The following is an 18,416-nucleotide window of genomic DNA, read 5'->3' as shown; positions in this document are numbered from 1 at the left end:
GATTTCTCCTTTTAAAGCCTTCTAAATTAAGATAAACTAACCAGGGGCATCTAAAATGCCATGAAATATCTTCCTGAATAGAAGGGGGAAAAAAATGAAGCTAGGGAATCAGAATTAAAAAAAAAAAAAAAAAAAAAAAAAAAAAAAAAAAAAGTGTTAAATAAGTGACAGACACATTTAACATTACTGTGAGTGTGGATGCTAGGAGAGGAACAGAGATTTGTGTGATAGTTTTATGATCATAGTGTGTCTGGAAAGGAAGATTAATTGAAATATTGATAAAATACTGGATCCAAAATAATTATTTTGAAGTATTTATTAGGTATGAAAGAACAGGAGACATGGACAAGTATTTTCCCAAGGATTTTGATCAGGATTGCAAAGCCACTTAATTTGCGACAAAAACAGAGGTTGAATTATATAATTGCAAATCTTACTTATAGGAAATTATTACAATTGCTGAATATCAGAGATAAAAAGAGAACAGTGAGAGAATGTACCAAAACAGTTGGACTTGAGAATCTTGAGGGTCTCTTTCAACTAAAATGATTTAATGATTTTATAAAAAGATATAAGGTTGTGTGAAAGTTTAGATCTGTATGAAGGATTTTTGAGTTGATGTTGAATTTAAATCTCAGAAATGTGGGAGTGCACATAATGGACAGAGAAGAATGTTAAGAGAACTATTGAATTCTTCTCTCAGCTCTAAGTCTAGTTTGTTTTGTGAACTTGGCTGAAATATCTAATATTCCCGAATCTCTCTTTTCCCTTATATAAGAACAGACTATCTGATCCTCATGAGTATTGAGAGATCTAATTTAATTTTGTCAAATCCTTTGAAGTCCTTGGATGAAAAACATTACATGTGAGTACTGCCAACTTTAATTTTTTTGTTGTTTCTAATGGCTATTTGCAGTGGTTGTTTTTTTCTGTAGCTTCAGCTTCTGAAGTCATAGAATTATGTGAATATAGCAGTTTTCACAAAAAAAAAAAAAAAAAAAAAAAATCTAGGTAGAAAATACATCAGAAATAATTCTTATAGTCCACCAGAAAGGTAACTAACCTCTGGTTTTGTTTTGATTTGTTTTCATATTGGTCCACAAGTAATTCAACATTGTACACACACTGGAGCACTTCTAAAGGAAGAAAGCTTGTGAACACTGCTTACAGCTTTCTCCTTGGATGCAGAAGCTACTCTACTAGGGTTCAGAAGCTCATGTCTGCTGTTCATTTCTCCTCAGCATGAGCAGTTTTATAAGATGATCAGGTTTGATTTTGGTTGGTTGGTTGGTTTTTAATTGTTGGTGATATTTTTTATGGGTTATACTTTAGAATAGAAGAATAAGTCTTGTTTCCTTAAAAAAAAAAAAGAACAACTATCTGAGATGCTATATTTTGAGTGGCTAGAAGCAGTTACCAGGTGCTGAGAAGCCACAGATTCATTGATGAGAGAAATTCTACTTAAACCATTGCATTCAATATTCCTTATTCCTTAGCTCTAAGCAGTACTATGCAGATTCTTTTGTATGCCTTTCTGTGCTTCTTTCCTCTCTCCATACATTTGGCATCAAGCTTTGGGTGTGTTTTGTTGTTTTTTTTTAAGTTATGGGTATTCTTTTAGGAAACAGGTGCTGAGAAAAGGATTATTATAACATCTGAATTAGACACACAAAGAGACATATCTGATTTTATTTGAAATTTCCCATATAATCTCTATTTCTTCAAGAATGATAAAGAGGGTAGGGGAATTACTGTTACTGTAAATATTAAGAGCCAGATTCATCCTTTAAGACACATATCCTGTTGGCTTCAGAAAGAGCTGCCTATGTGTTTCAGTGGTTAAAAATTTGCCTGAGAAACAGAAAAAAAACATATTTTTAGCATAATCTGGGGGAGTATTAAGTGGAAGTATTTCAATTAAACTGAGTACAGCAAAATGCTGGATGAATATCAACAGAAATAGCTCTGCAAACCTTAAGAAGAAGTGGAAAAGGGTCATGTAAAATTAGACTGGACAAAGTATTCAGATATGATATGGGCAAAACAAAACCAGTGCTAGGATAAAAAAGGTCAGATGAACTAATCTGTGCCTTTGATCACTAATGTCTGTGATTCTTATAGTCAACGATAACGTAAAGCAAAATCAACAAAGAAATGTTAGCACATACAAATGAGTATAACTAAAACATTGGAGCTTCCTCATATACTTCAAGCTTTCCCAGTTTAAATGATAGAATAAACCCAATAAAAATCAGAGAACAGCTATCTCAGTTTTTCCCAGCAAGATGATTAAAATTTTCTATTGCACTCTTTAATCAGATCTACTTTAAATTGCAAGGAAATTGTGAGATTTAGTTGTGGCTAAATCAGAAAAGTGCTAAGTAAGGATCCATAGGTGAGGTGTAAACTGCATTTGCAAAAGCTCTGATGTCTAATACAGGAAGACAGGTTACTTTTTTTCTTTTTCTTTTTATTTTTATTTTTCTTTTTCTTCTTCTTCTTCTTTTTCTTTTTCTTTTTCTTTTTCTTTTTCTTTTTCTTTTTCTTTTTCTTTTTCTTTTTCTTTTTCTTTTTCTTTTTCTTTTTCTTTTTCTTTTTCTTTTTCTTTTTCTTTTTCTTTTTCTTTTTCTTTTTTCTTTTTCTTTTTCTTTGTCCTCTTTCTCTTTCTCTTTCTCATTTTCCCAAGGCAGAGAAGGACTAAAGCTCTGACAGAGCAAATGGGAATAGAGAAAGTGAATTAGAAATACTCCAAAGGAAAAAAAGTTACTTTAAGAAAAAGGTGAAGGAAAATAGCTATTCTAACACAAAAGATGAGGATAGATAAAGATGGTAAGTGTTAAAGAGGTAATCAACTATAGCAGACTCTCTTACACCTTAAGCAAAAAAAATAAATGACAATAAGTTATACAGTAGCTGTCAATAGATAATTGAGTGGTGTTTGGTTTTCATTCCCTCAAGCTGCAGTGCTGTGACCTGACTAGATACCACCATCATACAGCCAGGGAGTCTTGAAACTCTTACAAACACTTTTTTTTTTTATCAAGTCAGAAATCTTAAATTGAACAGACAGGAAAATAAAATCCTCCTCATTGCAGCTCAGGTGATAGACTACAATGAATTCATCCTCTTTTCCCACAAGAAAATCAGTGAAGTATCAGTTTGCATATAAACTGTACCATGTAAAACTGTATATGCACACATAGTAATCAAAAGGTATGGTTGCACAGGTCGTATAAGAAGAATGGCCTTTCAGGTGGAGAAAGAATACAGTTCACTTTTGTGGGGCATTTTATTGGTCACTTCCATGACATAAACCCTATATCCATGTCTATTGTAGAAACACCTGTTCAACAAATTTAAGCAAATAAATCCATCAAAACTGCATGTCAATTCACAGAATCACAGAATGTTAGGGGTTGGATGGGACCTCAAAAGATCATCTAGTCCAATCCCCCTGCTGGAGCAGGAATTGACACAAGCTGTACAGAGACCATAATAGTATAATAAACGCCATTAAAATACAAAGTCTTATGGATCCAACATATAAAAAATAACTTCATATTTAGAATCTTCACATCATGTATTTTATCGCTTGTGATTTACCTATGGATATGTACTGCTTTAGAACTTCTGCATTTATTTTGTTAAAATTTTTATCTTCCTTTTATACTGGAGAAAGAAACATGAAGTTGTGTGAACTGCCTGTTTACTTGAATTAAGAATTACAGAGAAGGTCCCTATAGTTATCGAATGACTGAAATAAATTCTTTCAATTATTACATTTTTGTTGTTGCTGTTTTGTCTTAAAATGGCATTAAATATTTGCATGCTTTTGGGGGGAAGGGGAGCTCTAGTTTTCACAACAGAAAAATTTGCAGTTTTGTACACAATGAAAGGCTAGAATGACTAGATTATTCAGAAAACAGCAAACCCACAATAAGTAAAATTGAAATATTCTGTTGCAAGGGCACCTTGATCAAAATTCTCCATTTCCCAGAATTATTTCCTTTATGCATGGTGAAAAATTATTGTTGCCAGAGGTTTTATTTCACTAGACTCTGTCGTATTCCAAAGAAGTAATTACTTTATGGAAAAAATATGGTTGCATTTTTTTTCATCCTTGCTACCATATAAAAGCTTTTTAATTAGATAAGTGTTTTCTAGAGAGTCCTTTAACACACCAGACAAAAGCAGGTAACTAACAATAGGAAAGCTGAAGTTGCAAGATGTTTGTTTTGAACAGAGACCACTGGAAGTTGCTAAGTTTACCAAGGCAAGAAATGCTTTATGAATCTCTTAATTCTAGACGAGAGCATCTCTTTTGATAAAGTTAAGGATGGCTTACCAGTTATTGTAATTGGTGTAGTCATGTGCCTTTTTTTATTGTTTGTAGAAGTCATCTTTTATTTCCCTTCTCTCTTTTCATTCACTCATTCAGTTTAGTGTTGTCATAGGAGCATCTGATCTGGCATTCAGCACAAGCAAGAGTCAGAATGAGCATCAAACAAAAAAAGGGTTGTTCTTAAACGAGAAAACAGAAACTTTCTCACCAGTGCAGATCCACTTCTGAAAGGTTCCTTCCTTCCTTTCCATCTCCTGCTCATTCATGAAGAATGCCAAACAAGCCGTTACAGTATTAAATTTGGATAATTTCTTCCAGGAGGGATGTGGAGCCTAAATTCAGTAATTGTTTTAATATTTTTTTTTCATCGAATTAATGACTAGTTTATCCATCCAAAAATAGTAAAAATTGCACTGTAGTTCAGCCAGAGGCAATAAGCTTACTGCAGCAATTATTGAATTGAAATTTATGGTTAGGAGGACAGCTTACATTGTGATGACAGTCCCTTCTGACCACAGAACTGAGGTTTGATTGCAGATAGTGTAACAGGTATTCCTTGGGCTATGCTGAAGCTGTTGGTCTCTGTCTTTCTGTGACACAATGCAATCAGTATCAATGTTTAAGTTTCTTTTGTTTCTTCTTGTTTCCCTAAGGATTCTCTGTCTGCAGCAGTCTACTCACATTTAATGTGCATACATTCTTCTCTGCTTGGATACCTGGTATCCCTTTTATGAAAATGGATCCCTTGCAATCAACTCAGACCACCCAGACAGCTCCTTCTCCTCAAATCTGCAAACTCCCTATTGTCTATTATCAGTCTTATTAGAGCTTTCCAGCTTTTCTTTCATGGGATGAATTATCATACTTCCAGATTACTTTAAGCTATCACTCAGATGACATTTTCTTACTTTTACATTTTACTGAAGAAGTATGTTTAAGTAGCAACTATTTGTGTGTTTAGAGGTAATTTATATTTTAATTTGCCTATCTGTTCTTAAATTATCTTGAGAAAGCAATAGTATATACGAGATTGTTTCCTACTTTATATATGCCTTATAATAGGCAAAGATTTGTGCATGCCTAATGAAAAACACCTAGAGTGAGCTATAATTTAGATTGCTGTGGTTTATAGTCAAATGCTCCATTTTCAGGAGAATTTGAGGAAAGCTCCAGAGAGTTCTAACGTATTTAAAACATGTACACACATGCCAAAAGATTTTAATGTGATTAGATTCTTACAGACTTTCCTTAATGTCTCTGATTGTGTGACAGAAGTATTTCTGCAAATATTTTTGAAGCTTAATTTACATGGTTTACAATCTCCAGATTTTATTTGTATTTGTTAATGTATTAATCCATTCAAAATCTCCAATTATAGCACTAGATGCAGATTCACTTAAAGAGCTCAGATGAATGCAAAACGGTTCCAAAGTGTGGACATCACTTATCTACAGACTGTACCTCTCTCCATCCCTAGATATGTATAAATAAGGAATAAAGGGCTATGGTATCATATATTGGATTAATGCCAGTGGTAGGATAAGTGAATGTGGATTCATAATTAGTTCCAGTGACAAAAACTGTTGAGTTGACAAATGTATTACCTAATTGAGATTGCTTTATTATCAAGTACATTATTTGTTATATTGTCATTTAGTTGCTCACAGATCTTCAACAGGCCTCATTCTGTTAAATCTTGACCTGATTTAGAGTGATATTTAAGTGAAAAGTAGAGTTGAGAGCCAAATTATTAATTTTAAACCAGATTTAGGATAATATTTGGTTGTTCTTCACTGTGAGAAAGACAACCAGAACAGAAACTTTCAGTGTGTCAAAACTCTTCACTATTCCATCTGGTTTTAAATTCCAGTTTCTTAAAAAAAAAAAAAACAAAAAACAAAAAACAAAAACAAAAAAAAAGAAAATAGAAAGCAAAAGGTATTGTTCTAAACACATCTTTTAGAAATATTGCATTTGTTTATTCTGTTTATATTAAAAATAAAAAAAAGGAACATAAAGGAGTTTTTATTTGTTTGGGTTCTTTGTCCTTCTGTGTTTATTGAGGGGATAAAATACTAGATATGTTGTTGAAGGTGGAAAAGTAATTTTCCTAAAATATGTGAAAAAGCTTAAAAATTTTATTGAAGTGTGTAGTAAATGTTGCCGGAGTATTTTCAATGTAATATACTGTGTACACTGCTCAGGAAGAAAATTGGATAGGAATTAACTTATAAAAGTAATTAGATGTAAAAGTACAAAAATCAATGCAGTTGTAGAATTAAAAAGAAATAGAAACATGAAAACAAAACCAAAATATTATGTGACAAAGATGAGAGAGAATGACAAAGACAACCCTATGATACTGCTAGAGGCTGCAAAAAAAATTTGAGGTAGACATTTTCTTTGTGCAATATAAAGCAAAGTCTTTTGGGGCACCACAATAAAATAGAATAAGCAGTCATGAAAAGGTTTGTGACTCAGTGGGTATATTTTCATCAGGTAGAGAAATTCCATAGATCATTAGTCACTCATTAATGGAATAGATTGAAATACGTTCATTTTAACAGATGCCAGAATAGATGAGGGGAAAAGTCGTCTTTGATGACTCAGCTAAGTATCATTGCTTTGATTCTTCTGAGTGCTTCTTATATCCTTCAAGGATTATTAACTGCCTCATCATGAGCTGAAACAGTTTCTAATACTATAGCAGGATTTGTGCTTCCTGAAACACAACTCTAAAATGTGATGTTCATTGAAATGTGCATTAAAATGAAACTAGAACTCAATGAACCCCCTGAGAGTCTTTCTGTTGATTTCTGCATGCTTCAGACTGGATACACACCTATCTCTGCATATGAACAGAGAATATTCTCTTACAATAGCATCATTACCATAAAAGAAGAATAACCCAGAAGTTAGATAATAAGCTTAGGCTTCAATTGCCACAACTTCCAGTCCTTATTTTTTCATTACATTTCTGTGTTATTCAGGCTTTTTTCTAGCAAAGGAGATGGTGAACCATCCCAGCACATTGTCACTCCTGCTTCTGGAGCTCCATAGCTGCTTCATAGGTCCAATAACTTTTTCCCTTGGCAAAGTTAACATGGTCTGTGCATTTACATCTGCACTATCTTGTCTTAAAACCCAACTGGAAGAGGAAATGCCTGAATCATTTACATTGCCTGAGAAGTACTGGAAATCTGTTCAAATGAAAATGGCCCAGTAGTCTGTTACACAAAGTCCTAACCATACAATCAGTAGTGCATTTGTCAAGCAATTAGAATACAACTGTTGCCTGTAACATAACAAAAACGTGATAGCTTCTGCCATATGAAAAATGTATCTGTGTGGTACATGACTGATGGACATACACTTCCATGTCCTCTGGACTCATGTGCAGGGAGCTGAAGGGGTAGTTGCATTTGAATAACATAACAGATGAACTTCCAATTCGCCTTTGTGGATTTACATGGTGTCGAGGAAAGAGGCAGGAATTGAAGCTCTTTCTTTTTGTCATGTTGCCTTTTGGTTCACTTAAGCATGTGGATTACTGTCTAGTTTGTTGGCTTTTCTGACTCCAGCTCCCTTAAGCCCCTAATTCTACTCGGGCATTGAATAAGCAATCATATTATTTCTAACACTGTGGCTGGACAAGGTCCAGACACCTCAGTCTTACACCAGTAATGCAATGCTTTTAGTAATTTCTTACTTTACAGGCATTCACTAAGGCAAGATTTGTTAACATGAGGTGGTGAAATGGAAGATATTTTATACGACTGGCGGATATACTTTTATTCTTAGAAGTTTAAATGTTGGCTTCCAAACACTAAAGAACACAACAAAGCAAAACAAACAAGTGTTCAAATGAGTCTGTGAGAGACATAGCTATAAATTCTGTTACCACTGATTAATTTTAATGCACACTACCCACACAGAGATCTGAATATTAACATCAAGTTGCTCAGTTAGTATCTATTGTTTATGAAAGATCAAGGAGATACATAGAAGAAAAAGATACTTCTTTGTTTCATTGCAAGCTGTCATTCAAGTCAAAGCTTAACAGTGACATTTAAGCTCATCTAACAAGAAAAATAAAAAATGTTTTATAGGTATAACATATAAGCAAGTCACCAAAGACTAACTAGAGTGTCTCTATAACACCTAAATTGAGCTGTTTAAGCTTCTGCTGTAAGATACATTCTTATCACAGCTATCATTTTTAACACAATGAAGAAATCCAGTTTAAAGCTATTTGACAGGACAATAGATTTATCATAACAAAGTAGATGGAGAGCAAACTCTTCAAATATAGTTCAGAATGAAGCTTGTACTTTAGCTGATCTGTCAATAATTAGAAAATTACTGATTTGTATAAGACGTGAGATGGAGTAAAGTCTTTTTCATATCCATCATACTTGTGATAGCCTAGATGAAGATTGCTGAAAAGTTCACACAGGAATAGCTCTTTACTATTACAAGCAGCAAAACACAGAATAACAGTTATGGAGAAGACTGACTAGCTTGTGTAATGGAAACCTTGTTCTACAAGATTTCCCTTGCCAATTAGTTAAAGACCCACAGCAGTTTATAAAATGACAGACTAGATTATTTATTAACCTCTGTTGTTGGTGATGTCGGTTTTTAACACTTCAATGTTATGCCATGCTCTCATTTCCTTTCAAATCACTGGATTATTTTCATTAATTTCAATGGTCCTTTTAATAAAGGATCACCTTTATGGTCACAGATATTAATTCCTCCTCAGCTGGTAGTGATGAAAGTTTTCATAATTAAATTAACTAGAAAGTCAGAAACAACATCTATAGTAAACCAGAATGATGTGAGAAACCAGCCGAAGAGCATTTTCAAGGATTCCTGCAACTGCTATAGTTTGGTCTTCTCTTTTCACTGTCTGCCTCCTAGTCTTCACTCAGTCAGTGCTCCCTGCCTTCCCATACATATAAACTCATGACACCCCTTAAGAAGGGGTTAGGTTCACCTCAGCAATGAGACTGGGTGATAAAGGCCTGAAAACCAATAAATTAGTCTTGTTTGTGAGTCCAGCTTTCAGAGGCACTCTGATCTTGGAGTTGCTTGCTATGTGAAGACAAACATTTTCAGTTTAGGTGTTTCCTGCTCAGGATGCAGGGTGCAATGAAACCTCATCTGAAGCTCCTAACTTTCCACAGACAATATATAGAGAAGGTACATGTCAGATTTTCAATTCTGGGAGCTATTGTTAAGCTCTGCTGCTATTTTCCTCTTTATTTCTTGAATTAAAAAGGAATTATAAAGGGTAATGAATGAGCATGCTTGTCCATCTTCCACTGTTTTTCCTTTTTTTTTTTTGTTTTGTTTTGTTTTGTTTTTGTTTGTTTGTTTGTTTTCTTCTCCTTTAATGCAAATGCTTAATATCATCTTGGAAGATTTTCTGACTTACTTTCACTATACTTTTACTACTTCTTTTGTTTGTAACACTTCAACAGACTTCCTTTTCCAATTCCTCATGCAGTGTTACATCAAAGAATCTCAGTGAAAGAGTTTTTCCATCAAATATTTTATAATATGTGAGTCCAGGAATACAAAGCTATCTATGATTTAATTTTGAGCTCCATTTTGATGAGAAAATATGAATACCTTTGCTTCTGAATCTTGTTGTTTAAATTGTTCATTTTAAAATACCTACTATTTTCTTTGAACTTTTAAAGATTATAGAAACTATGACAAAATAATCCCATTATGAAATGTATTATTCCATTTAGAGAATTTGTGACTTTTCAACATTGTCCTTTGCCAAGGCAAAACAAAATAATACACTTCAATTATCAAATGATGCTCTTTTCTCCACTTTCCATGAAAGCTTTTTCCTAAACAGATCAACGTTTCAGGCTTTCCGCTTAGTCATATATGCATTCGTTCATTTGGTCCATCCCTTACAGCACCACAAGTCCCCCTGTATGTATACAGCTGAACATTGTGGTTTGCCTGCTGACTCACTCCCTAGGTGTAATTTAAGAACAGAATAGACAATCTAAACATCCAACGTGCACCTAGACCTCTAAACATAGATAGATGTCTTAATATTAAACTGGATCTCAACCCAGTGGTTTGTGTGTGTTTGATGTTGTTTGAGCTGCCGTTTGGGCAGTTAGTACAGACATCCAGCACACCTAACAAATATGACACAAGAATCATATGGGAATGTTTCCATCTGGAGCAGCAGGTGAAGGTCATGCAGTAAATCCAGAGCACACTGAAGGTCACAGGGCACCTACGTGCAGTGAGCTGAGTCAAATCCCTCATCGATACCATCATTTGGGTCAATTCACTGCCCAAACTTGTGCCTCTGGCCATTTAAAAGGGCCTAAGCTATGTCACCTGTCTTCCTTATGCCGGCAAAGAAAAGTACAGATGTCCATAGGTATTCAGTCTTTTTATTCTCATACCTGAGAATCAGCCCATTACTCTGACACATGTCAAAGTAAAGAAATAGTAGAGTTCACTGGTGCAACTATTCTTTCAGAAATAGACTCAACCAAAGTAGCACTGCAGATATATTTTTCTTTTACTCTGAATGTTGACTAGATTACATAAAACCAAAAAACCTTGCTGAAGGATTTCAGCAGTCTCCAAGTTCTTTACTTAAAGAGTCAGATAACAATAAAACATTGATCTTGAGAGCTCGGAGCCCCATGGTTGTGATTATTACCTGAAAGTTCTTTCTTCAGGACTGGTACAGACTGCATCCTTCTTACTGTTATATACATCGAGTAGTCCAAGACACTGACTGCACATGTATTTAGCAACTAATCCCTATCCAACAATACTTTGTAATGTCTCAGTTTTTATACTGAATAAAACCATTGTGTCATTTTTAGATCCCTGTGTACACTATCAATTCATGTTTGCTGTAAAATGATCTGAACTTACATCCAGGGGAGATAAGTAAATCTGAAAAGCATTACCCTGCACAGAAGGACAGGAGGTACTTTTTCAGATGACATAAATGTTTTCATTATAATTCATTAACCTCTGCAAAGAGCGTTTTCAGTTGTGAAGGGAATATATTCTGTCTGTTGAGGACCTAATTTCATCTGTATACACACAAATATCTAATGTCTGTGTGCATGCATATGTACTTACATATTCATGCCTCTGAGCATATGAACAAACATATTTGGCTGTTTGAAAAGCAGCAAATAACTGTGGATATAAATACATACAATTTAGTATTCGATCATGAAATACTTAACAGCTTTAGCAAACACCATTAGCAACTGCCTGAGATCTCTGCTTTTACTACAATGAGTAAAATTATGTTTTTCACACAGTTAAGGACAAAAGTCTTAAACTGTGCACCCCACTATTTCAGATGTCATAACATAAGAAAAAAAAAAAAGGCCAAAACATCTTCTTTCTAAAGCTAACATATTGTAGCTTAATGCTCTGACTGACTGAAGAAAGGGGAAATAGATGAGTAATGATTTTTAATCCTTGGAGTTAATACTGCTGACAATCACTGGAGCAGGGACATGTTCCACTAGACCAGGTTGTTCAAAGCCCCATCCAGCCTGGCCTTGAACACTTCCAGGGATGGGGCATCCACAGCTTATCTGGCCAGCCTGTTCCAGAGTCTCATCACCCTCATGGTGAAGAATTTCCTCCTTACATCTAATCTAAATCTAGGCTCTTTCAGTTTAAAGCCATTACCCTTTGTCCTATCACTACAAGCCCTTGTAAAAAGTCCTTCTCCAGCTTTTTTGCAGGTCCCCTTCAAGCACTGGAAGGCTGCAAGAAGGTCTTCCTGGTGCCTTTTCTTCAGGCTGAACATCCCCAACCCTCTCATCCTGTCTTCAGAGGAAAGGTGCTCCAGACCCCTGATCATCTTTCTGGCCCTCCTCTGGACTTGGTCCAAGAGGCCTATGTCCTTCTTATGTTGGGGACCCTAGAGCAATACTTCAGGTGGAGTCTCATAAGAGCAGAGTAGAGGGGGAGAATCCCCTCCCTCAATCTGATGGTCATGTTTCTTCTGATACAGCCCGGGATAGTTTGCTTTCTGGGCTGCAAGTGCACATTCCTGAATTATGTTGAGCTTGTTATCAACCAACAGTTCCAAGTCCTCCTCAGAGCTGCTCTCAATTCGTTCTCCACCCAGTCTGTATTTGTGCTGACATTTACTGCATGGCCAAATTGCAGCAAAGCTGTGATACAACTTAATATTAATAACAGACTGAATTTTATTTGCTAGACCCATTGATATGAGAAGAGGTAATAATGCAGAATGCAGATACTGACACTATGATTTGATGGTGGGGTCAAATTCCAAGGTGCAGTGGGTAAACCAGATTTGCAAAAATATATAGATGAGCTGAACCTCAGCCAAACTTAAATTTTGCGTACATTTCCAGTGGGTTATCCTTGACTAGAAGCCAGTCTCCCACTCAGCTGTTCACTGATTTCTTCTCTGTCTTTGGCAGGACAGCAGGGAATAAATAGGAAGAACAGCACTCTAGAGTTGATGAAGGCTGGGAAGCCTCCCATACCCCTAGGCTGAATTCAGTGTGTTCAGTTCGATCTCTGAAATGCCTGTACACCAGTGCATGCAGGATGGGGAATAAGCAGGAAGAGTTAGAAACCTGTGTTCGGGCAGGAGACTATGACCTGGTGGCAATTACGGAGACACGGTGGGACAGCTCACATGACTGGGATGTGGTCGTGGATGGCTATGTCCTTTTCAGGAAAGGCCAGCCAGGCGTGGTGGTGGAGTTGCTCTTTACATGAGAGAGCAACTACAATGTATTGAGTATTGTCCAGGCGCGGATGAGGGGTCAGTTGAGAGTCTATGGGTGAAAGTTAAGGGGCAGGCTGGCAGGGGTGATACTGTTGTGGGTGTCTATTATAGACCACCAGATCAGGGTGAGTAAGTTGATGAGGCCTTCTACAGACAGCTGAGAGCAGCCCCACAATCACAGGCCCCGGTTGTGGTAGGGGATTTTAACTTCCTTGGTGTTTGCTGGAAGGACTACTCAGCCAGCCAGCCACAGTCTAGGAGGTTCTTCCAGTGCTTTGATGATAACTTTCTGATGCAAAGGGTGGAGGAGCTGACTAGAAGAGGTGCACTGCTGGACCTCATCCTCACTAACAAGGAGGGTCTGATTGAAGCAGTAAAGGTTGAGGGCTGCCTTGGTTGCAGCGACCATGAAATTGTGGAGTTCAGGTTCTTGTGTGACAGGAATGCAATTGCTAGCAGAATTGCAACCCTGGACAGGGAAAACTTTTCAAGCAATTGCTAGGGGAAATCTTGTGGGCAAGGCTGCTTGAAGGTAAAGGGGACAAAGATAGTTGGTTAGTGTTCAGGGACTGTTTCTACCAGGCACAAGACCAGAGCATCCCGACACGTAGGAAGTCAAGGAAGGGAGCCAGGAGACCTGCATGGTTAAACAGGGAGCTGCTGGGTAAGCTCAAGTAGGAGAATTTATAGATCATGGAAGGAGGGACTAGCCACTTGGGAAGAATATAAGGCTGTTGTCAGAGGGTGTAGGGAGGCAACTAGGAAAGCTAAGGCCTCCTTAGAATTAAACCTGGCAAGAGGGGTCAAGGACAACAGGAAGAGCTTTTTCCAATACGTGGCAGATAAAACTAACACTAGAGGCAATGTAGGCCCACTGATGAATGAGGTGGGTGCCCTGGTGACAGAAGATACAGAGAAGGCAGAATTACTGAATGCCTTCCTTGTCTCTGACTACTCTGCCGGAAGCTGTCCTGAGGAGCCCTGTAGCCCTGAGGCCCCAGAGGAAGTCAGGAAAATGGAGGAGTTTGCCTTAGTTGAGGAGGACTGGGTTAGGGAGAAATTAGGCAATCTGGACATCCATAAATCCATGGGTCCAGATGGGATGCACCTGCAGGTGCTGAGGGAGCTGGCTGAGGTCATTGCTGGACCACTCTCCATCATCTTTGCCAAGTCTTGGAAAACAGAAGAGGTGCCTGACGACTGGAGGAAAGCAAATGTCACTTCAGTCTTCAAAAAGGGCAAGAAGGAGGACCTGGGTAGCTATAGACCAGTCAGCTCACCTCCATCCCTGCGAAACTGTTGGAACAACTTATCCTTGGTGCCATCTCAGGGCATAACAAGGATAAGAGGGTCATCAGGGGCCAACATGGCTTCACCAAGGGCAAGTCGTGCTTGACCAACCTCATTGACTTTTATGAGGACATAATGAGGTGGATGGATGATGGCAGGGAGGTGGATGTGGTCTACCTTGACTTCAGTAAGGCATTTGACACAGTCTCCCACAGCATCCTTACAGCTAAACTGAGGGAGTGCGGTCTGGATGATCGGGTAGCGAGGTGGACTGCGAACTGGCTGAAGGGAAGAAGCCAGAGAGTCATGGTCATTGGGGCGAAGTCTAGTCCTGTATCTAGTGAAGTGCCTCAGGGGTCAGTACTGGGGCCAATATTATTCAATATATTCATCAACGATTTGGACAAGTGAATAGAGTGTTACTATCAGCAAGTTTGCTGATGACACCAAGCTGGGAGGAGTGGCTGACATGCCAGAAGGCTGTGCTGCTATCCAGCGAGACTTGGACAGGCTGGAGAGTTGGGCGGGGAATAACCTAATGAAATTTAACAAGAGAAAGCGTAGAGTCCTGCATCTGGGCAGGAACAACCCCAGGTTCCAGTATAGGTTGGGAAATCACATATTAGAGAGCAGTGTAGGGGAAAGGGACCTGGGGGTCCTGGTGGACAACAGGATGACCATGAGCCAGCACTGTGCCCTTGTGGCCAGGAAGGCCAATGGCATCCTGGGGTGTATTACAAGGGGAGTGGTTAGTAGATCGAGAGAGGTCCTCCTTCCCCTCTACTCTGCCCTGGTGAGACCACATCTGGAATATTGTGTCCAGTTCTGGGCCCCTCAGTTCAAGAAGGACAGGGAACTGCTGGAGAGGGTCCAGAGTAGGGCAACAAAGATGATTAAGGGAGTGGTGCACCTCCCTTATCAAGAAAGGCTGAGGGAGCTGGGTCTCTTTAGTTTGGAGGAGACTGAGGGGTGACCTCATTAATGTTTATAAATATGTAAAGGGTGAGTGCCATGAGGATGGAGTCAGGCTCTTCTCGGTGGCAAACAATGATAGGACAAGGGGTAATGGGATCAAGCTGGAACACAAGAGGTTCCACTTAAATTTGAGAAAAAACTTCTTCTCAGTAAGGGTGACAGAGCACTGGAACAGGCTGCCCAGGGAGGTTGTGGAGGCTCCTTCTCTGGAGACATTCAAAACCTGCCTGGACATGTTCCTTTGCGACCTCACCTAGGCATTCCTGCTCCAGCTGGGGGATTGGACTAGATGATCTTTTGAGGCCCCTTCCAATCCCAAACATACTGTGATACTGTGATACTGTGAAACTTCTTCTCAGCGGGGGTAACAGAACACTGGAACAGGCTGTCCAGGGGGGTTATGGAGTCTCCTTCTCTGAAGACATTCAAATCCCGCCTGGACACCTTCCTGTGTAGCCTCATCTAGGCGTTCCTGCTCCAGCGGGGGGTTGGACTAGACGATCTTTTGAGGTCCCTTCCAATCCCTAACATTCTGTGTTTCTGTAATTCTGTGATTCTGTGAAACAAGAAATTTCATGGACTGAGAAAAGAACCATTATTCTATAGGCAAAACAGACTTAATTTGGGGAAAATTAGTATATTGCCAATTAAAATAACTTTTTTATTATTGATTCAGATAATAGGAAACAAAAATTGGGAGTTTGTGGCCATTAGACAGAGGTTTCTTTCTGCCACCACTTCCTCATCATACTTTTCCTCTGCTTCAGTGTGGGTTTTCTGTAGAATGCAGTGCATACCAGCTCTAGTATGTGTCCTTCCAATGGCTATCTTCTTCTGCATGGAGCACCTGCTCCTCCTCCTCTGACCTTGGCCTTGGTATTCCCACTGCTTTTCTTGCTTTTTTTTTTTTATTCCTTCTCTGGCTTTGGAGAGTATTGCGCTCACATAGCAGCCCCCCTTCAAATCCCTCACCAACAGCATCTCACCAGCTGCAATTGGTACAGATTTTTTAAGAAATTGCTCTTAATTGAGTACCTCCTATAAGCAAAAATTTTTTGTCAGGCTTTCTTTTTACCGTGGTCTCTATCACTGTCTTTTACTAATTGATAATTTACTGTGACAAAAGAAAATTTGCGGATGAATACAGACACAGAAGAAAAAAAAATCTGTTAGAGGAACTGAAACACACTATATGACCTCTCTAAGACATTTGTTTTGGAGAAAATACAGCAGTAGCTCCATTACACAGACATCATAAAAAAAACACATTTTCATAACTAGTGGATTTTGGTTTCTCAACTAAATACAAAATATTGACATGGAATTGATTTGCTTCCTGTTTGCCGTTTCTAATTATTTGGGTTATATAGACCCAGGTTTGTGGGGCCCTCATGAATGTTGTGGAAGCTGTTCCTTTCTGCATAAATTACAGTGTAACTTTAGTTAGAAACAGATTGAGCTCACTTTGTCTATTGGTGACAATAACTGATATAAAGGTAACAAATCTATACCAACTCCTAGAACATCTTACTTGTAAACTTGGCCTTGATGTCATCTCACTATCACTGATAAATACTTTGAAAAGTGAAGGGTTTTTTTGAAACAGAAGTTTCTCAGTAAATTGCTACAGACAGCTCTATCAGAACCTAATTATGACTTTGGAGCCAGAAAATAGATTGCATTTCCCATACATTATTAATGCTCTTCAGATCCTCATTTGTCTTGTTCAAGGTGACATGTAGAGATGTAGACATGTAGAGATGACATTCGAGGAACCCAAACTCTTTGCTTAACTGATTTCCACAATTGAAGTCCTTTATAACACTATCTTCTTAAGCTCTTGGATAATATTAAAACTATAATGCCGTTCTCATGGGACTGTACAGAAACCATGAGGTTTTAAGGAAAATATTTATGAAAATTTAGTTATGTACCATAAAAAATAATGTCATTGACAGGCTTTCACTTATATAAGAGTAAAGTAAATGTACGTGTAAAGAAATAATTTTATTTGACCAGCTGATATTTACTACATGCACATGTAAGCAGTCAAGAACATTAGATTGTACCCGCTTACTTTCTCTGAGTGCTCCTAAAGAAGATAAACTTTGTATGAGTAAAATAAGTCTTAGACTTTCAATATTTTGCTATTTATTCTAGCACTCAAAAAAATAACTTTGAAAAAAAAAGTCCAACAAAAATGATGTGGAATTGTCATACTGTCCAGCTTCCACTTAATTTGATGATGTGTCAAAAACTCTTGGAGAAGAATGTGACGTTTCGGACTTTTTATTGTATCTTGCTATTTCAGTACAGAAATGTACTCTGCTTTATTTCAGCCTAAGTAAACTCCAATTCCTAATGGAAAAAAGTGAGTATTTACAGTTGTCTATGACAAAAGAGGAGAAAAAATGTATTATGAATGCAGTAGATATCTAAACCATCTGAAAGGTATAAAGCTTCTCCCATTCTATTCACCACTGTTTATACTTGCTGAAGCTATAAATTACTTGTTAGAAAAAAAACTCCATAACAAAGTAGATACTGGCACATAGTTGTTGGTCACTTACCACAGAGTTATCCTGAGAACAGCTACTTAAATTTTTATAGTACCTTATCATGCTGAGTCATCTTATGGTACTTTACAATATTACATTAAAATGGAAGACTAATCCACCTGCAGATTTGCTGTTCAGATAAAATACGATAAAGTCCAAGGGAGAAAATTCAACATATGTGCAGCTTCTATCATCTCTGTACAGTTACACAGATGATTAAATATCCCACTGAAAACCAATGTCTTAAACTTAGATCTAAAAAAAGCACTTGCAAGTTAGGGCAAGCTAATAAATAAATAAATAAATAAATAAATAAAACCCATTTATTGCCCTGTCTTTTTTTAGTAATCTCTTTGCTATTATTTCAGATACTTGGATTTTAATAGGAGCTTATTCTTATTCTCTCATATCACAATTCACCCTCTTCTTGATCTTGCTGAGAAGCTGTTACTCTTGTGTG

General features: G+C 37.5%; 1 long non-coding RNA gene across 2 annotated transcripts in view; it reads right to left on the bottom strand.

The window, feature by feature from the left end:
- Positions 1–301: 301 nt before the first annotated feature.
- The window catches only part of LOC110362626 (uncharacterized), a 109,298-nt gene continuing 91,183 nt past the window's right edge, over positions 302–18,416 (bottom strand). For both annotated transcript variants that reach the window (XR_010471243.1, XR_010471244.1), the window contains 3 exons: positions 4,551–4,674; positions 4,346–4,465; positions 302–2,705 (listed from right to left, as the gene is read on the bottom strand). This is a non-coding gene — a long non-coding RNA (uncharacterized LOC110362626). The remainder of the gene's footprint in view (positions 2,706–4,345; positions 4,466–4,550; positions 4,675–18,416) is intronic.

This window comes from Columba livia, chromosome 3 (assembly GCF_036013475.1).
Source record: "Columba livia isolate bColLiv1 breed racing homer chromosome 3, bColLiv1.pat.W.v2, whole genome shotgun sequence".
Lineage (NCBI taxonomy): Eukaryota > Metazoa > Chordata > Aves > Columbiformes > Columbidae > Columba > Columba livia.
The sequence above is the reverse complement of the archived record's forward strand: the minus strand, read 5'-3'. Positions and strand labels throughout refer to the sequence as shown.